Source organism: Gobius niger, assembly GCF_951799975.1.
Source record: "Gobius niger genome assembly, chromosome: 21".
Taxonomy (NCBI): domain Eukaryota; kingdom Metazoa; phylum Chordata; class Actinopteri; order Gobiiformes; family Gobiidae; genus Gobius; species Gobius niger.
Window position 1 is genome coordinate 13,441,336 of NC_136872.1, and position 21,743 is coordinate 13,463,078.

At 42.9% G+C, this 21,743-nt stretch overlaps 1 protein-coding gene and 1 long non-coding RNA gene across 39 annotated transcripts in view; both read left to right on the forward strand.

Moving 5' to 3' along the window:
* The window catches only part of LOC306980831 (receptor-type tyrosine-protein phosphatase delta), a 441,722-nt gene that overhangs the window by 60,241 nt on the left and 359,738 nt on the right, over positions 1 to 21,743 (forward strand). The window lies entirely within an intron of this gene.
* LOC306980810 lies at positions 16,732 to 18,978 on the forward strand. The gene is made up of 2 exons (XR_013794052.1): positions 16,732 to 18,376; positions 18,419 to 18,978. It is a non-coding gene; the product is annotated as an uncharacterized lncRNA (long non-coding RNA).

The following is a 21,743-nucleotide window of genomic DNA, read 5'->3' on the forward strand; positions in this document are numbered from 1 at the left end:
ATAATCTACATACCCTCTCCCTTCTTTGCATTGTTGTTTTTTTTCCCCAAAAGCGTATCCATATGGGAGTCGGCGATCTGTAACATAGCCCGATTTTTTTGTTGTTGCCCAGCCTGACAGCCCATAAGTGTTGAGCATTTCCGTGGATAGGTAGGCATCCCCTGGACCGTGACCATGCCCAACACACACACTGGGCGTTTCATTCAAAAACCTCCACGGCGAGACAAACCGCTGTTTATTCTGGAGCAAACAGCCTCGCTCACACACATAGAACACAGGCGATGTCGAAGAAGCAAGAGTGTGATTCCGGGGCTTCGCGGATGCGTTTGCGGTTGTATCACTGCCAGTCGGAACGTTCACTTAAATTGAACTGTCACAGGAGTTTGCAGAAGTAGCAAGCAGGTTCAAGGGAGGGATATCTTTTGCGGGGCTGAAACCAGAATGTCACACGGGTCTACGGTTTGTGTAAAGGAAACTTAATGTGAGACTCTGCAGGAGTTTAAACAAATAAATTAAAAAAAGAGATAACAATTTTTAGTTTTTGCTGTATATTACTGATATATGTGGGGGGGGGGAATGTTACAACTATTTTTAAAGCAGAACTTAGTAAGGCCATAAGCACCACTGCAGGTGTCGTAGCATGTTGCGTTTTTTTACTCATGAATTGTCCGTGAGAGTAAATACTACGCTGACAGAAAAGACAAAGGGGAAGAGGGATATTGTACATCCAATTACACAATGGAGATATTTTTTTTCACTCAAACTTGGCTGTAAATATTGTTTAAGTGGTGTGTATTGCGCCTCCGACCCGGTGCAGGGAAAGCTGGAAGTGTGGTTTTCTGGCCAGAGACACAGGGGGAGATGAAAGACTCCCCAGTCATCCCATTAACACTTGCATTACCCCCAGAGGGACTAGGAAAAGGATTTGTTTTGGTAAACAAGTTGCTTAATACTGCTTTAAATACAAAAAATCTGTATACATTCCAAATTCACCTAGTTTTTGCGGTTCAAAAGCTCAATAAATTAGATATAAAAACTTTTTTTTTTTAAAGAATTATTGTTAAGTCCAAGACTGGAAAGTTTGTTGTCAGTAGGAGCCACTAAAGTGGAGTGGATATTGTTTAAGAGTGTAAACAGAAAATGGGCCCTACAGTTCTGGAACGTCTACGCTTACCCCTGTGTATTTCTCCTGTCTTCAGCTGCAGCAATGTCCACAGCTGTCTCTCAAAAAGGAAATGAAGAAAATGTCATATATGGGAAAGCTGCGGCATTGCTAGCGGACAAAACTTTTTGAAATAAGCATCGGAAAGGGTGAGGTTTTTTGTACTCTGACAATAAAACTAAAATATTAAGTGAGAAAACGTTGATGATTTCACCTGCCGTGTCTCACCTTAAATCAAATAAATCAGCAAGTCATTTCGAGTGTTGTCTTTGCAAAAGATGAGTTCCTCCATGAATGAGGGCTTTATTCTCTGGGACAAACCGGCCCCTTGTTTATACCCTCATTGTAGTCCATAGGGTTCTATCTTTCAGCTTCTCATACTGCTTTTATTTCTGCTTCGGAGTGGCAAAACATTTACTCATGCAGAATTTTCTACCCCTCCCTGTAAAGCCAAATGACCGCACAGTGCATAAATTTCCTCAGAGCAAACTCCTGCCTCCATATTCCTGATCCCAGTGCATTCACTCCCAGCTCCATCAAATTTATAGACCTCTCTCACAAGTGCAAACGCTTACCCTGTTTCATAAAACTCCAGTTGAACCGTGTTGTAAATACTCGTATTTTACTGACAAAGCAGCTCCTTGGGCACCAGTACATCACACATTAGTGCTCTCGTGGAGGTAGCGAGCCTCAAATCAAAATTCCCTCTCCTCCAATAACAGGAGACGTTGCCTCCGTTACTTCCTTCCTCGCCTCCTCCTCCTCTCACCAGAAGTCTTCCTGAAGGCAAGCAATCAATAGCGCGCTCACACTGAAAGGCTGTAAACCTGAAATAGTAGCCATGACAAGCCCTTGCAGGTAATAGGTCAGATATATTGATTGATCTGTTCATAAGCACACGTTTTAAGGGGGTTGTCTATGGAGTGCCGTGTTCGTACGTCACAGAAACAGCGGGGGGCGGGTTTGCGAATTCTTCCAAATGTTTCATTTAGTTGATGCTGGGAAACGCTTTATGAAATACATGAATCCACAATGAAGTTGGACAATGTAGCGGCAAATCATTGTTACTGCAGTATTAGGCCATGCAATATCTCTAGTCTTTATATCACCAGATCACTGAAGCTGGTCCCTTGACTGGGTACCCACTAGGAAAACCATAAATTAGCAATACGATCCCCTGAATTGTGGAGATCAATAAATGTTATTGGAGTCTTAATTGTATTGTAATTTCAACCTGAAAAGACTCACAGAGACAGAATGTGCTAGGAAGTTTTATTGAATGTGGATCATGATTGGAAGATTGCATTGACGATGTGGAATACATGGCGATGATGTATGATAGCCAGAATCTTCCCCCGGAGCCTGGACACTGGTGGTGGTAGGAAGAGACCCAGGGCGGCCGGTCGACACAACGAGCAGAGTCAAGGAGAGGCCAGGCGGAGGAGGGGCGGAGGTGGGTTAGAGCACAACTGGGAAACGGCCAAGGGATTGACCGGGAAGCTTAAGAAGGGGATCCTGGGCGAAGCAGGATGAGCAGCTGTGGTGATTTGCCGACTTGAAGGTGCGGCTCGAGATGGGGCCGTGATTGGATGAAAGGATAATGAAGGCTGCAAGTAGGTCTTCCAGGTTGAATTTGCGCTGAAGCTTCATTTCTGCTGATTTGGCTGTAGTTTCCGTGTCTTAAAAACCTTGAAACTTGTAAATAATGCCTAATATGTGAGATCTGCTTTCATAGATTTTGCACTAGGAGGGCTATTAATCATCTCCAGCAACTTGTGGAAGAATATTCTTGGCTGAGCGGTGTGCCAGAAATGTGATCTATATGTCAGAGCCCAGCACGGCTAACCTTCCCTGTCACGTCCTGCATGAAGCATGTTGGGAAGTGCTCGCTCTAATAAAATGCTCAGGCGGCAGAGCAAACAGACATTTACAACAGGGGCGAAGTAGGCATTTTAATGTCCAGGACTTCATCTCACGGGAGACGTAGACCTTTCTTAGCAAACATAATAACCTGCCACAGAGGAATGTTAGCGCCATAACAAGCCCCCCCTAACATTTAGATTTATGTCCAGGAAGTTGTGCCAAACTTTGGAGTTGGTTGTCTGAATAAAATTTGTGCATTTCACAGATTGGACACAGTTTAGCTCTGAAGTCATGTGTCAAGTGTCAAACTTGAGAGACGACGCATCCTTCATCAAGCCCAAATTTCCTGTCCCTCCCCCCAACCCCGCGGTAATAAGACATGCGTTTCTTCATGCATGGGATACATGCCACGGCTGCTTTCCTCAGACAGGCAGATCACGCTGAAGATGAATGTGTCACTCAGTCCGCCTCGTCTCATCTCACTTTGCAGCGCTGGTTATTTAGAGACGCCCGGCCCACTAAAGTGCACACACACCGCCCCGTTTCAAGACACGCATTCGACTGAGGAAAGCAGAACCAATTTTTGCTCACTTGTCTCCTATAGCTGGTCGGCAAATGTTCTATGCAAGGTACTTCCAGAATTGAGTGTGCAATGTATAGCTTTACTTCATTTTTACTCACACAAATTCTGAAGCTGAAGCCTGAAAGTGTCATTTGTAATATCTTGACTCAAGGATAAATAGTTTAAAATTGGTTGTGTTAAGGAAGGTAAGATTATAAGGTGGTTCTATCTTTGCATAGATAGATATACAACTGATAACTGTGGAGCTTCTTGAGGAAAATAAATAAATACAACTTTCCTGTTTATTTATCAGAAAATGTATGCTAAGTAATGCTTGTGGCCAAGTCCTATTTTATGCCTATCATGTCAACGTGCACTATAACAGACACAGAGTGGAATAGGGAATTCTGTACATTTCCGCCACTGCAGTGCCATGCCAATGAATAACAAGTGCGTCGCCACAATCTCCAATTATGCAAATTGTCTGATGGATCCAGCTATACGGCCGTTTATGCCAGATGTCCAGGCGGATGACGGTTTAGTGGGACATCACAGACAAGAAGGAAAATGTCTCATTTTATATCCTAAACATACACTGAAAAGGGATAAAACAAATAAAGACGGATGCATGGCTGTATGACTGAGAATAAAACCGGAGCCTTCTACTACTATACGATATAATTAGTGAAAGAAAGCTACATACGCCGTCAATTGTTAAGCTAATCAGCCGGTTATAGCCAAGCTCCATGTATTTTTCCTTTCACCACCGCGTCCCGCTGTCCTTGTATTTGGCTCGTCCACTGTTGAACTCTCATGCGCTAATGATCTGTGAGTGCCAATTTAGGGCTTTTGTTCGAAAAGCTTTTGAGATTATTCAAAATGGTACTTCTGTTTCCATTCAAATGTCTCTGTGTTATTATTGCTTTTCACATGTCCGTGAGATTCATTTAGTGTGTTGATGAAACAATGGATTAGAAACCATGACTCTGATCTCTCGTTTGCGCTCCCCTTTTGGATCTGGAGTTCAGCCAGGCCAACGCGAGGTGAAACAGTAGGACGTCATTAAAAAAAAAAGCGATTTGTTTTTGCTTCATTTTCCTTTTCGAGTGTGAGGTCAGTGTCTTCTTAGGCATCTTAATTATTGAGCACATTTTAAGTGCAGCAAGAAGCTCCTGGGTTTGATTCCTGGACCTTTTGGGGCTTTTCTGTGTGGAGTTTGCATTCTCTCCTCATATCAGGAAATGAATTGAATCAACCTCAGAACCACGCACAATAAGATGGTCCACTCATGACCCAAGATCCCAGCTCAGGATCTGGAGATGGGTCCACTGCTCCAACAGGTCGCCCTTTGGCAGTAGTGAATAACGATCAAGTCTACAAAAACTCTACAAAATAGCAGTGCAGGTTCGGTATGATCGTTCCAAAAATAATTCACTGAAACTGAACAAAAAGAGCTTGTGCTGCAAACTGAAACAAACAGCAGCTTGGGGAGGGGCACCAGACAGGAAACTAACACCTATCATTTCATTCCAGTCTATTTTCATCCTGTCTTCATCAATGCACTCGTTAGCACATATTGTTTCTCCTTCCAAGACGACAAAGGCCCCGTCAGTCGCCTCGATTCAGGTCGGAACTGTGATGCAATCACAGCTCGAGTGATGACCCGATCCCGCATTATACAGCTTCCCTTTAAGTGCCCGAGGATCTACAAAGGAGCTGGCTGCTAGCCGCGGTAGGATGGAGAGATACTTGAAGTGTTAAAAAGCAAAGACTCCCTTTTCCATCCGTTTGGTGCTCACATTTAGGTCAGAATCATAGCGCCTTTGTAGCTAGACTTAATTGGCCGAGATTTGCATCCTAACGTGGGATTTTCATTATCACTTGTACACTTGGCTTTTTGTTTCGAATGGGAGCGCCCCCGAGGAGGTAGAAACTTAAACTGAATTTCATTGTGCGAAAGGTGTTCAATTATAAAACTACAGGGGGAAGGCGCGGGCGCCGCCAAAAGTGGTGCGCTTTGTTAACCAAGCAGAATTAATGCATAACCATGGTTTCCAAAAGTAGGCTGGTGCGCAGTGGTGGTGAGATTTAGAGTGGGATCCTGGAGTCGCAGACGGGGTTTATCGTTACAAGAGTTTGAATTGTTACCAGGAGAGGCAATGGTGGAAAAAAACGATACCCAAGGAAGTATAATTGCCTACTGTGCTGGTGTTCGCCAAAACGAGCTCCAACTATGAACCTGCACCTATACTGGCAAAGAATTACCAATGCGTTGCTTGGGATTTGTTTTTTTCGAAGGAACAGCTCGTTTCAAAACACAGCACCTTCTCTAGATTCATGAATGAGAGCACAGAGCCCCCCTTCTTAATGGCGGGAGACAGTTTTTTTGTGTGTTTTTTTTAGCCATGCTGGACATGCCTCCTTGTTACATAACCCTCCACTGCAGGTGCAAGTCAGTAAAGCAAAGCAAGTTTGAATGGCAGCCAGCAGCTTGGAAGTGACCATCATCCAGCGAGAGAGCGAGAAGCAGGGTCGAGTTTGAGAGCGGTGTCAAGAGAGGAGCGATGTGCTGGGAGGGAGATGACACCGAGAAAAGCAGAATGTACAAGTAGAGTTTTCCACTGGCAAAAAAAAAAAAGAAAAAAAGTGCTTCTGGGGAATGTTACATACCGTACCCTACACAGTTTGGATAATGGTGAAGCAAGATGGTTCCTGTACACTCTCAGTCACCCAGGAGTTATTATTGTAGTAAAGAGGAAAAGTGAGTACACCGTTTGGAATTTCTTACATTTCTGCCTAAATTGGTCATCAAATGTGGTTGGATCTTTATTAAAATCACAAGAATAAGTAAACAGTGTCTACTTAAACTAATACCACCCGCACATATACATTTTAGCATATTTTTATTGGCCGTAGCATGTTGACATTCACAGGACAGGGAGAAATAAGTGAGTACACCCCCTGAATCTTGCTGAACTTACAGTTTTGTAAAGAGGAATGGTCCAAGATTCATCCCGATCGTTGTGCACGTCTAATCAATCGTCTTGTCCAAATGTTGGCTCCAAGAATTTGCTGAATGTCTCTCCTGATTCCACAATCTCTTTTTTAAGCTGTCCTGTTCAATCCAGTGGAGGCTGCAGACTGGAAAATCTCCCAACATTAAAGATGAAAGTACAGCTACTTCAATTTACTATGTCGTTTATATTACTGAAGCTTTAACTGATGGAACCAAAGACATGGCATCAGAATTATTGTTGCATTTATGGAATTAGATTACATTATAGTACATATTTCCATGACCTTATTGAGTTGAGCTTGACTTTTGAGAATATGTACCATCCCACCGCTACATAGTGTCGTTATTTTTGGTGCAAGACACATCATTATATTTACTTCCAAGAATGTAGCTTACAATTCTGTGTCAAATTGGACTGTTTTGCCGCATCGCAGTTCACAAATAACCAGACCGGGATCCAGACAGAGGGTTACCGCCGCGGGGTGTTTGCCACACTGTGCCGCACATCCGCCGAGTTGCTAGCAGCTGTTCAGGGCAGGGGACTTGGCAGGTACCGATCACCTGGGAGCTCCATCGCAACTCCCTCCTCCTCCTTCCCTTCCCTCCCTGTGAAAGAGATGGCCTCATTTATCTGTCACCACCCTCGTACCAGCCCATTCGACATCAGACGCCTTTTGTCTAAACGTCGGCACTGAACTGCAACGGCTCCCATCACTTTGGTTCGAATTCTGTTGATTGACTATTTCGCCGCAATTGGACAGAGACTTTACCATCCCGCTGGTAAATAGAGTCATTTTATAGAATCGTAATGAAAGGTTAGACCCACATTCAACATATGCTTGATGAACCATTATCCACATTTTTTTTTTTAAATGGCGGATTTCCCAATTGTGGGACCAGTCATGCCCCTCTCCCTCCTCCCAAATGATGTCAAGCTTGATTTATTGCGTATTTGATCGTATTCCCAGCTCACTTATGATGGGAATACCTTTGGTGCCGCCCCCCCAAGCATGTATTATTGTTATGTGTCTGAAATATGCCTTCAATTAGCCTGTCATATCTGCGCTCTTCACTCATAGTTTTCCGACGCCGCCACGAGTGATGAGAGTAAATCGGGCACTAACTCTCCCTCTAACAAATGTCTCCCTTCGCCATTCCTCATTCGTCAAACACGTCGTCTGTATGCTAGCACGGCTCACTCTGTTGGCTGCGCAATCCCTTTGACGCTGACCCGCGCCCTCCCATTTAAATCTACATTAAATTCCAGCAGGAGCAGCACAGCATAAATATTTCAATGTGCTCGTACACTTGTTATAATGCATTTGAATGTATACACAAGAGGGTAAGCAGTAAAGAATGCTCCAGTTTAGCCGTAAATGTCCGTGGAGACAATGAGGCAAATTAATTAACTCACAGATTTTGATTGCCTATATCGACAGTGTCGGCTTGTATATAGTAATCATATGGCTACTTTTGAAATGGCTCGGTGTTTGTTGCAGGACTCATCCTCAATGCATTGAATGTTGTTACATCTATTCTGGCCTATTGTCTCGCAGAACTCTAAAACATTGATTTTCTTCTTTTTTTTTTTTTGACAAGACAGAGGCGATGCTAATAAGAACTGAAACATTTGCATTAAATATATGTGCAATGCCAGTAAACAAAGTCTGTCTCAAAGCAGAAAATGTATCCAACTCTTGATGTTGGTTGCCCAGCTTTTATTACTGGAAATATACCAAAAATATAATGTGAGATTATATGTTTGAGGAGTTTTATTGAAAGTTAATAACAATGTGGAGACAATCCGATTAAACACCCCGATTGTTACAGGCTAAGCTTTTCCTTTTCCCGCATTGCAGACACAAAATCACTAAACAATCCCACAAAGCAAAGTGATGTGAGATTGAACATTTTCATCTATGACAATAAAAATCATGATCTGAACCCTGCGATGATTCTGTTGTATTGTAATTGAGGGATTCCCTGTTTAACTCACTGCTAAATTTGAAGTTGTAATCTTGTCTTTTAAAAAAAGGAAATATTAGATAATGGCCTTAGATACAGACGGCATCTCTGGAATCACACATCACCCATTTTTCCCAATAAATGAATAATAATGAGCTGTGATTTAAAATAGTGCTGATTTGGTCAAAAGCCAGACAGGACTGTAATAAATATAAACAGCTTTCACTTGTGTTGTGCTTTACAAGCCTGTGTCATAAGTTTCTCAAAGTGCTACACTGTAGTCATTATTCATTCACTCCACACTCTGTGGCGGAAAGTTACTTTTGTTGCCACAGCCGCCCTGGGACAGACTGACCATTAACCACGTGGCTATAATGTGTTGTTTATGTCCTTATCTCTTGTTATGCCAGTGCCAACTGCTGGACACTTGTGGAATTCTTTCCTTTTTATTTAAATTGAAGTTGCCCCCCAGTGGCTGAAATGAGCATTCTGGGTATTTCCTTAAAAAGTCATAACTCCGCACAGGAATGGGCTAGAGACTTACTTTTTTTCTTTTAGTTTTTTACTCAGGAATTTATGCTCTACAGGTCAGGGGTGGGATTTGACCCACGGGCCTTTAACACATGTGGCCTATATAGTCATGTTTGAAGCAGTGAAAGAAAGAAAAGAAAGAGGGAAAAAATCGAAACTTTCTAAATAATGTCTCCAAAACAATTTTATCAAATGCTGAATTATGAATATAGTTTTCTACCCAATAAAGATGCAAAGCCATGGAGGGGAGCACCGTCGTTAAACAGCCCATAATTACATAAATAACGACAAATGCTAACATGTTGCTTCTTGTTAGCATCACGCTACATGCTAACGCTAGCAGCGACTGCAGTTTTTTCGCTACTACTGCACAATCTGCTCTGAAAAAACATCCATACGGCCCAATTTAGACTTGACTTTATGTGTTTGATAATACCTGTATATTCTGCCAGAAAGCAGCTTAAAAGAGTGAAAAATTGGGTTTCCTAAAACATACATCCTCCCCCCTCTGTTAGGCCACACCCCCTTGTATGACACAATGCTGTCTGTATCTATCCCAGCACTGTTGATGATTTAGATAAATTATTGTCACACTGCCCAAACATTCGGCAAACCATTTGAGCCTATCAGTCAGACCACCTGAAGTCAGCCAAGTTCCACTGTTCTTCTGGCCTCTCCTTTCTGATGAAACCAAGCCATACTGATAACAGAGCTTTGGGGATCTCCGCAATCGGGCCGAGCAGGTGCCAGGCGATGCGTCGAGGGGGGGGGGGAGGAAGTGGAACAGCACATAGGAGGATCAGAAGAGGCTTCACATGCACCTGGTTGGGCGCCAAGGTCTATACCACCCACACCATACCCCCCTATCCCATGCAATCTGTCCCGTTCTGTCCGCTCTCAGCAGCAAACAGACGCACCGCAGCTAGCAGCTTGGAGAGAGCGCTAAAGCTCCGGTCTGCTGTTGGTGACAAATGCAGGGATGATCAAATGCAGCCCACGCAGAATACTGCATGGTGCGACTGCTCACACCCCGTACATGACAAGTCCTCGCGGATCCAGTTTGAGAGGAATAGTGGATGGTAAATGGCATGCAGGTGCAGAACGGTACGTGGCATCGCCGGCAGTGGTGGAGGGACAAATAAAATACATTTTCTCAGGGTAGAACATGACGAGTGATGACTTAGACCAGTCGGTGCAGCGATTTAATGTTAGCCTGTAGTAAAACACAGCCAAGCCACAGCTGAATAATGAAGATATTTTCCACATCCTTTTAATTCTATGCACGTTCATAGAGCCACAGTACATGTCCTCCTCAGAGCACATTCGTAATAGGCATGGAAATCCCCTGATTAATAAACTGTATGAATAATGTCAGCCTGTAAATGTAGCCCATACAGACAAACTCTACCTTTGACTCTCGCTAAATAATTGCGTCATTAAATATTTCACGCTATTATATTGCAATAATAAATAATTGTATTTAACCCTGGAAAGGTGCAAGTCATCACACATGAAAGTGGACATGTCATGCATAATTGAGGCTTTGAAACGTTATTCAAAGTACCTCATGTATTTTATGTCTTTTTTCTCAGATATCTGTATCAGAAAGTTTTGACTGTTCAAAATGCTTCTGCTGCACGTTCTATTACTTTTTCTATACCTGCATGCAGTGATGCCATCCGGAATTTCAACCAATGGCACAGTCTCTCCCAAAGGATGCACAGGCTGAAATAAGGCAGATAGAGCTGAGTGAGTCTTGATGAAAAAACATTTATATACTGAGGGAAAGATATGGGTCAAAGAGATGGGGTGCAGGCCCTCGGGAAGCGCACGAGGGGAGCCGACGCAAGGCCTGGATCAACATGAAACAAGACGGAATACTACTTTGTGACAGTAAAAAGTCAGACTGGAACAAAATGATTGCACTGAGCTTGCACTGCACTGCGGTGAAGCAAACTTTACATCGTAGCTTTTAGATTTAGTTTGAGAGAGAGAGAGTGCATTACGCAAGTAAAATTGCAGAAGTAAAGCTGGTGACAATACTTCCCTAAAGTTAAGGTATCTGATTTATTTACTTGCAGAGAAGTAATTTGCCTTGATAAACTTCGCTGTCTGACAAAGCTGTGCACGCACCCAAAATGTGTACGTACATGATCATTTATGTGAACTAGGAGGATGTGTGGGAGGCATTTTAAGAACTAGAAAAAAGTTGAGTCAGCAGCTAACACTTTATGCTCAAATGCATCTGACTCTCACGGCTTGAAAATGGAGAAAATGGGTACCGCAGGTTTAATTGGAGGATTTTATGCATTCCATTTTTCAAAATCATCGAGTTCTTGCATATTGTGATCATATAATGAACTAAAACACTTATAAAATGACACTTTATAAATAAAGTGCTCTAGTTCAAGGGTAAATGCTTGATTCAACATAAAGACAGTGATGCGTTCTTTGCTCATCACTGATTCATGTTAACTTGTTTATAATATATCTATAACTATTAGACCAAACAACAATGATATTTGCAGTTGTGCATCTTCCTCTCATTTCCAGCCTTCCAAAAGGTACTAGGCGTGTTTTCTGCCTGTTGTTTGTTTGCAACTGATAGCACAGCGCTTGATTTTTTTTTTTAGAAAGCCTTTTGTATTTCGTTCCCCGACAACACAATCTTTCAAGTCTCCTTCACTGTCTTCCATGACGCCCAGCTGTGTCCTTGGCGAGCCGATAAAGCCGCAAGACATCAAGGACCATCAAGGTGAGACTGGAGTTGCTTGGCCCTCTTTTTTTCTGTTGTTGCACAGCTGAAACGATCACTTGTAAGAGTGGAGCCCCGGTGCCTGTACTGACAAGATGGAGCTGTAATTATTGTCGGGTTACTAAGACATGCCCAGTGCAAAACTGTGGGGATTTGCCAACAAGATTAGATTTGATGTTGTTTATGTTAGGAGTTGGGACTGGGCTCACTTGGACTTCACGTCCTATGAAGAAGTAATGTTGCCCAGTGAGGAGAGCGGAGATTTGTACATTGGCGAGACCAAGCAGCCGCTCCACAAGTGCATGTACCAAAAAACCGACACCCCACCTCCTCTGGAAAGAACTTAACTTTTTTTTTTTTTTTTTTTTTTGGTATATGCAGGAACATCAGTATTCAGGATCAGGACGTTTATCTACTGGACAGGGAGATCTAAAACTTGTCCAGTTAGAGATTGAAGTTGTAGAGATTCTGTACCCACTCTCCCCCCTTTTTTCCCCATCTATAATGCATCAACCCTAAAACGCACTTCGTCACTTGTTTGAACTACTTGGCAAACTCTCATGTCATGTTGGACTTGGGTCTGAAACAAACAACTCACCAGAAATGGATAACTCACCCGTTTTAGCAACCGTGAACGCGATTTATTCACACTGGTCCATGTACCGCGCTGCCTTGTCAGAAGCAGTGCCGTGTTATGGCGGTGACGTGGGCACACACCCCTGAGGCGACTGTCCTCTCTGCCACCGGAGCCTCCCCTTGTTGTCGACTCAGCATGTCGACAAGCTCCCGGGTCGCTGCTCCGTCGCTCTTCCTCTTGCTGGTTAGTATGTATGAGCGTGTGTGTGTGTGTGTGTGTGTTACGGGGTCGGCGCTCGCCACGAGGGCAGCGAGCTCCGGAGACGGCACGTTTCCCGGAGGCCACCTGCCTCGCGTTTTTTTTTTTTTTTTTTTTCTTTTTTACTCCACCCGCACCGAGCCCCTGTCAAACGTCTGCTCATCGGGGCTTAAGAGAGCAAACGCGAGGAAGTTTTTTGAATTTCTAAATGTTTGCAGCACTATGTTAAGGAGACTATAAACATATGGCAAGAGACTGCTTTGAAGCACCACAGCGAAGCAGGTAATTTGATATTGAGATTCTCGCTAAAATTAGCATCCCTCTCCACCGCTCGGCATTTGCATTGTTTTTGATGCCGCGTATAAACAGTCTTTATCCTCTTGTGCCATAATCAAACAATGTGGAAAACCCTATTCAAATGTTATGGAGAGTTCAGGTAATAATGGAGACCCACGGAAGAGCAAAGCAGACATGAGGCCCGCATGTTCTTACAGCTGTGGTGACAAAAGCCCTCACCAAATCTGAGTGACTGCTGCCAGAGAGCTATTCTTTTCTGTTCATACTCCTTTAATAAAAAGTACGCTTTCACTCGCAGTGATTATAGTACCTGACGGCTAATTGCTCTGTGTAGCAGATCTGAATCATAATTTCGAGGTTTTAGCCCACATCCTTGAGCAGCAGTCAGTCTCCAGCATTGGCTAATTGCAAAACCTACAATTATTTAGTTTATCAAAAGAAGCCCTACATCTTGCTAACATTCCGTACAAATCATCACAATTGATCAGAATCTAGGGCTGGAAGATATGGCAAAGCACATTGAGTGCCACATGACTGATCCTAAAAAAAAACCTACAGACAGTTATTGCAATTACAAATTTAAAACAAAAACATTCATCCCCAGTTAATTAACAAATTAATGTATTCATCCAACTTTGAAGACAGTTTGTCTCTGTTGTAACATACCATGCAACAGCCCATTGATTAACACTTGTAAGGTTGAAAATGAATAGCAAAACCATGGCCCTGCTGTTGGCACTTCTCACCAGACACGGATTCAAGTGAGGAACAGGCTGACTGCCTCGGCACATCATGCCACTCCGTATGGATGCTCTGCTTCTTCAGCTTCGAATGTAAAGGATGTATGACTGAGACCTTGGTATGTCTTTCTAAATAACACAGCAAGCATAGTAATGTCAAAGATAGTACTGTACATCCAATATCTGTAGAAGTAACTCCCTGGTTTTCTTACAGCTTGTTGTGGCTGCAGATTGTGTGCCATTTTGGGCTGCTTTGGATCATAGTACTTGCGCTATTAAGCGCTTCTTTAGCAGCAACAGAAGGAAACCCCTCCACATTGTCTCACTGCATATAAATAACACTGAGGGAGAAAAAGAGAAAACATAAAAGGCTTTTTCTATTACATGGATTTTCGGTGATAAGGAGGCGACAGTCGTTTGTCTTGTGTCGAAATTTCAGCAGAAGCCTCCTCACGTCCTTATCACACTTGGCAGTTTGTGTAATGTTTATATGCAGTTATCCAGCGGGTGCCCTTCTTTCTGACAGCTGGGCGACTCCTCAGCACCGATATTTTTCCACAATGCCCTTCTGTGTGCGTAGACGTCATGCCAATGAGGTGCGCATGTTTAGAGTGTAAACATGGCTGCTGTTTGATGAGCAAGGCACAGATACGCTACAGACCAATTATGTAAATGGTACATGGACTCAACTTATATAGCACTTTTCTACCTTAATTTCTACCTTAATCAGAGCACTTCACAGTAAGGAAGCAGTCACCCATTCACTCATTCATACACCAATGTACGCAGACACTGGAGGATACTAGGGTGACAACAGTCAGCTGGGATTCGAACCCGCGACCTTCCGATCACGAGACGACCCGCTCTACCAACTGCGCCACTGATCCAGCTTTTTTGATACCGATACTGGGGTTTGAGTATCTGTCAATATCTGATATTTACTGATACCGAAAGGCTTTCTTAAAAGTGTCTTTCTCTGAGTGAAATATTGTATTGACTCATCTCCATTGTAAGATCAATAAAATCATATTTTATTGTCATGTTACAGATCAATTATATCTATTGATAAACTCTTGGCTAAACATTTAACAATGATGACTTTTCTACACTACATATCCTTGCATATATATGAGGCTTTAGGTTACATTAAACAACTCACATAAAGTGTCTGATCATTACAAATATGTTAGATCAGTTATTTCTTAAACTAAAATACAAACACTTGGCTTCAGCAGTGATTATTTTATTTGTCTACTTCAGGTATTTCTATCATAGTTTCTGACTCAGCCTTGATTAGTTTTCGTTAGCATTAGCATACTCCCGCTAGCTTTAGCATGCTAATAGGCCAACTAACTGCACAATTTTGCGCAGCGATCTAAAATACATTTGTGACGGTTACAACTAACTCAGCTGATATCAGTTCAGTATCGTATATTTGTAGCCGATATCGTATTTTTTCCAGTATTGGCTCCAATATCCAATACCAGTATTGGATCGGTGCATTCCTAGTTACCATCACGTATAGAAAAAGAAGATTTACAATGGTTCTTGCATATCACCTCCTCTGGCTTGTACTTTCAACATCGTACATCCTAACAAAAACATGAAGCGGTTTCCAGGTACTCCATCCTTCACAGACACAACTCGCACAAAATTATACATGATGTGCAAGAAAGAACAAGCTGAATAATTTGTAAATGCTTTGTTTTCTAACAGCTCCTCGAACACAGCCCATTAGTTTTGGAGTACATCACAGCAAGCTTTGCACTGCACAAAGGGAAACAAATTAGCAGCAATTTCTGCTATAGAAAAGTTGAAATTAGGCCTCAAACTAAATGGCGTTTTGACATGGCCGGTTAAATGTGTTAGTAAAAACCTGTCAGCATTTGAATAGACACGCGCTATACAGCCTTTTGTGGAAACGGAACAGGTGCGCCGCTTTTAAATGAGTTACCAAATGTAGGAATAATCGGCGAAGCAAAGTGGCTGCAATCGACTGCTTAAAGTAGTGCAAGCAGGGGTGGGTAGAGCAGCCGCAATATTTACTTAAGAGAAGCATTACTCAAACCTTTTTTTTTTGCAAGTAGAAGAAAATGAAGTCAAAGCAATACTTGAAAGAGTAGAGGTGAAAATGCAGTGAAAGTGGAAAGTCGAAACTGAATAACGTTAATAGATAGAAGGACTGTTTCTCACTACGTTTCTTAAGTAAACTCACGCGAATCTCCCCCTGGTGTCTCTGGCCAGAAAACCACAATTGAAACTTTGCTGCCCACTGGTCAGAGGCCCAAAATACACACTCATGGAATCACGAAGAAGAAGCTAACAGGCTAATGGGCAAAGCTAACTGGGGGCTAGCACCACTTAAACAGTATTTACAGCCGAGTTTGAGTGAAAAAAAATATCTCCATTGTGTAACTGGATGTACAATATCCCTCTCTCCCTTTGTCTTTTCTGTCAGCGTAGTATTTACTCTCACGGACAATTAATGAGTAAAAAACCACAACTATGCTACGACACCTGCTGTGGCGCTTATGGCTTCTAGGAGCATGAGTTACTTAGCACGGCTTTAAAATAGAACCGTCATACGACCAAAGACGAGCTGTGACCGACATCAGAAAGCTCCAGGGTCACAAGCATCAGAGGCCAGACACGAGCGGGCCCGACTACGCTTTTTTACAGGACTTTCCCTGCACTTTTCCGCCGAAATAAACCCCTCTAACATGCAGCAACTGATTACGACCTCCACCTCTCATATCAAGACCCCGTTACATGTGCCTCTGGCCTCCAATGCCATTTCCTCCTCTAAAGAAATCATTTACCAGCAGCCGACGGTGTTCCGCTAGGGCGTTCGATACCAGGTTGGATCAATACTGCTTCACCTTGGCCCAGTAAAACACGGCCTTACACATGCTCGGCTACATGCGCACTTGAAAACATTCAAGACGGATTCAAGTTTTTAATGGCGTGAGCACATTCTTTTTTTTTACTGCTGTCCCAGCTTCCTTATTAAGTAACAGGCTAACCAATAACCCTTCCCCAAATGTGTACTCTTCAAAATGGACAATATTCTAAAGCCTATTGCTAAATGGGGTGTCTGCTTAGTCGACGCTATCTAAGCCCTCGAGCGGCATAAAAAAAACTCACCGCACAGCTGGCCTCACCTCACACTGCACATTGATCTAAGCCTTAAATTCCGGCACTGATATGGAGCGCAGTAATTTACATTAACATTGCAGCTCATGTGAGATCAGAAGTGGGTCCGGTGCGGGGAGGATGGGGCCCCCGTGCTTCATAACGGTGGCTCCGTATTGATCCACATTGGTGTAGTGGAGGAAGGGGGATCGATGCGGCTGATCCCTTTCAGTTGATCTTCAGAGAGCCGAGGTGCCAGGTGAAAAATGATCTATTAGAGGGATGTGGAGTGCCCTCAGCGGAGTGCATTAAGACATATTGTTCAAGGCTTTTGCTACTGTCCACTCTGCTTGGCAAAGGCTGGAGAAGCGTTCACCTAAAACAATCAGACACACGAACACTCTGTCTAAGAAGAGATCAATTCATTCCTCACTTTGAATGTTTTGCGGCAACACTTTACAAGCGTTTAAAACAAGGAAACAAAAAGGTTGAAAAGTGTTTCCATGGGGATTAGAATCCAGAAAGGTTACCAGCAAATACATTCGTTTTGGTTTCTGAGAACTGTGTCAAATTACTGTTCTTGTGCTTCATACCGTAAAGTTGGGAAATCGACTTCTTAGTATTCTCAAAACAACAAGCTTCAGAATGGTTTAGTATTTGGAAATGAATGAAATAATCCAACTAATGTGTGAATGTTTCTAAATTCAAGTTTCTACGACGCCCCCGGAATAGAAAACAGAAACAAATCAGGGAAGAAATCTTCAAAGTCTTCAAAGTATGTTCAAAGCAGTGCTTATGGAAAGATGTCAAACTGCTTTATCTATGACGGGACAGTTTCTCTCAGGTGACCGGCGCTGTGCACACCCAATCTTCTGTCAGCTCTCCTCATCGCAACACCCATTACGCTCTGCATCTGCCCCGGCGCGCGATCTCCTTATAAGGACGTTTCCTGGACATTAATCTGAGATTACAGTCAGCGCGTGGCAGCAGAAGTCGGATTACTGGCTGCTCCTGTCACTTTGATTTGGCTGGAGCACGCCTGGATCACACCTGGGGTATTAGAGGGCTCCTGCCCACTGCTCTGCTGCTCGGCGTGATGCGTTCAGGGACATCGGGGGCTCTTATTAAAGGTGACTGCTGCCACCGGTTTACAAAATGATGGAGAAAGTATTGTTGAATAACACGTCATTGTCTGAACAGTCACTACAGGTTCATGGTTGTAGAGCTCAACTTCTTGTCTTTTCCTACCGTCTAGTTCTAGTTCTAAGACTATTGCTATTGTTGACATATTCTGCAGCATTCTCCATTACATAGGGCTGAACGTAATACGATTTTGTCATTTAGTCAAGATCAATGAAACCAGAAATCACCAAATCCGAAACCACGGCTTGGATTTTCACCACCGAGTCTGTCAACACTATGTTTGATAATAACATAGATGACATTAATGGGGAACTGGGTGAAATGGTTTAAACAAGTATAGTTCAGGAAGGAATATTGAACAAGAAGAAAGCTGTGGTTTGATATTCCCATCGAAATTTGGTGGAATATCGACCGTAGCAATCTTGGATACAAACATGTATTTCAGGAGTTTCCAGATGTCTGCGTCGTCAATTGTTTGTATGGCATGTTGAATTCATGACATTTTTATTCCTGCTTAATAAACTCGCATCTCAAAAAGGTCAATACGCTCAATAACCACTTTAACTAGGCTTTGACACCAGGTTGAGGAACATCTCCATCGCTCCTTAGAATCATAAATAAACCCCTCCGTCTTCGGCCAGACTGCGATACTTTCAACGACAATCGCTCCCCTCTAAGTTGTCTTCATCAATGCCCATTCCCATTCCCCGCGCAAACACTCTGGCAGATGATTCATCGGCGTGTTGGAAAGCAGTAGGAAGCCGGCTGGATTGTTAAAAACCTGTGGGGAGAGGGAAATAAAGGGAAAAATATGCACGCTTTCCCCATCAGTATGCGGTACATCAAAGTAGTGTAGATGCCTCAATGATGCGCTTAGTGGCCTGATCAAAACAACGCGCTTATAATGCAAAAGTCCCTCGGTTATGGTGGAGATGGAAATTATATAGGGCCGTATGCAAACAATATAGGACAGGGGGGGGAAAAGTTGAGCGTAAACAGCGTATAGGCTTCAAAGATATGATGGTAATGATGTGAATTTTGCATTAATGATCCTTAAAGGAGACATATCATGAAATCTTGTTGTTTTTTTAGCTTTAAACCAAGCTATAACGTGGTTCCTTTGAAAGTAAATCCTGTCCTTCACATTTAACCCATAATCCAACTGTTTTAGTATGCGCATGTACACTTATTGCAATTTGTATACTGCCACCAACTGGCTGGAGGATGTATCACCGTCTGTCAATACTCTTTGTAGTGCTTACCCACATACTGCATGTCGAGCCCCATTACTGACAACTACGGGATTCTTTGAAATAATACATATGTTTACTGGTATAACAGAACTATATGCAAAAACATAGAAAGTAATTATCTATGGAACTTGAGCATACTCCAATAAGACATGCAGGGGAGGTGAGTTATTGTGAAGGAAAACCATATTTTCCTCTACATATCAACAGTGGAAGTGGACAAACAATGCCTTTTGTTCATGAGATGCCTGGTTTTGGTATTCATGGTTTACAGGGAGATATGTGCAGCGGGGCAAAAAAGGATTTAGCAAAATGAGCAAGGAAACGAACAGTAGGTTACGGGTGCTGCGCCAATATGCTTTTGCCATGCTGCTGCGGAGCCCTTCCCTTGAGAATATTTAGGGATTTTTATTTTCTTTTTTTTGTGTGAATGAAACCACCTCTTTATCTATTCCGCTCAAGCTGCCCGATCAGTAAACGCTGCCCTGAGGCAAAGTCCCCGTCTGCAGCCGGCCAAAAATATTCACACACATATTTCGTATTGGCAAGGAGGAGTTGGAATAAGCAGAGATGTGCAGGGCCGAAGGTAAAATGGCTCAAAGTCGGCCATTACTTGGCGCGAGTGTGCTCGATGGCCTGGGGTTAGTGACTGAGCAAGGCGGCCATGACACCGAGACAAAGGGATGGTGCCGGGAATATGTCTCTCAATGGTAAAATACAATGGCAAGACGTTAAGCAACAGAATCCGGAGTGTTGCTTAAAAAACCAGGCCAGAAAAATGTCTTTTAAGCATAAAACGTAGAGACTCGAAAGGTTAGTGTTGTTGTTTTGCCAAGTCATCGTATACAGTTTGAATAACAGCAGGCATGCGAGAGATTTATGGCCGTCCAAGAAGAAAATAAGTTGAAACAAGAAGTTGTTCACACTGACAAAGAGCTGGTGTTTCTCACTTGAGCGCGGTCATGCTGAGTTTGTGACTCATGTTTTGGTCAGACAGACGCCAGGCTCCCAGGCGAGGGGAGCTGTCTGCCAGGTTCACTGACACCAGCAGCAGGGACCCGCCAAAACCCCTGTGAAGTGTGCAGGCCAGGACTCCGCAACACAACATGATGTTACTCTAAAAGATATTGATCGCAATTCAAGAGCGGGGGAAATAGGGGGATGTTAGTTGTTGTTGTTGGCCTGTTGTTTTGTCTTTAAGCATTAGAAGCAGACTGCCGCCTCATGGAGAGTGAAGAACTTAAGTGTGGACGGGGAACTCTCTCGCGGTGATATAGCTGTTAGCCCAGGATTTGGACAGAATACCCTCTAATTCAAGGGTAAACGATCAATCAAATATGGCACAGTAACAGTGTCTATGTGTTCACAATGACTTTACATTATGCATTATGTATCCTCCAATGGCAATGTTAAAAAGTTGACATTGAAACTTTCCCTCTACTCAAAATACTTGAAATCTGATTCATGATGTCACAGAATCGCAACGGCATAACCGTGGATTTGTTTGAATGCATTAAAGCACATTTTGATTGTATTCCCGAGTATTTCTCTCGTGTAAGGTACTTTTTATCCACTGAAATGAGTAATAATTACACAAATCAGTTGAGCCCCCAATCTAGGATTATGTCTCATTGAAGGGATTTTCATTTAAAGGTGCAGTTAATCAGGAAATTTCACATATATAGGCTTAAGGAACGATGCATAGTGTGAGGATTAAGTCAGGTTTAGTGGATATGAATCAATAGTTCATCCACAAGCCATCTGGACTGGAGTGTTAACATGGCCTCAGACTTAACTTCATATCGAGAATTTTACTCACCGTACTAACGCTCACATTTGAGTTTCTAGATACATGCTCTGAAGATAGCTTTCTTTTCCTAGGCATGCCAAAGTCACTGACCCAAAGCAAAAGATTCCCTTTCTACAAACCCAGCCAACATCCTTCACACTAAATTTCTACTTCATTTGCAGCTTGATCTAGTTTATGCCTTCAGCAACATGCTCTAATTTTGTACACTCTCTCCCTTCCTACTTCCTACCCAATGTGTCCCTTCGGTGTGACCAAAACGAAAAGGGTCAATTGAAGAAAATGAAGAAAATTGCAATTTAAATATTCATAAGGCTCCTTTTGTCTTCCTCTCCTCCCTGTCGGTGTCAGCTAAAGAGATCGCGCCTTTCCCGCCGTGGATTTTTGGCAATTACCTCTTGCCGTGTCCAAAGTCACCCCGGTGCTCTTGAGAGACGCACGCAACCTTAACATAATTGTAAGGTCAGAGGAGGATGCCAGGCAGATTGGATACTGCTGAAGCTGACAGCAATTCACTGTTGTTGAAAAGACGAGAGCAGCCCCTCATTGTCCGCAGCGAATTAATACTAATGCCATGGGTGCGCAGTTGGAACAAGATTACATTGTATAATTGCATGTCTTGCATTAGCAAAATGTGGCCTTTTTAAAGGATGTAGGACCTATTGTAGTTTTCATTTTGTGTCTG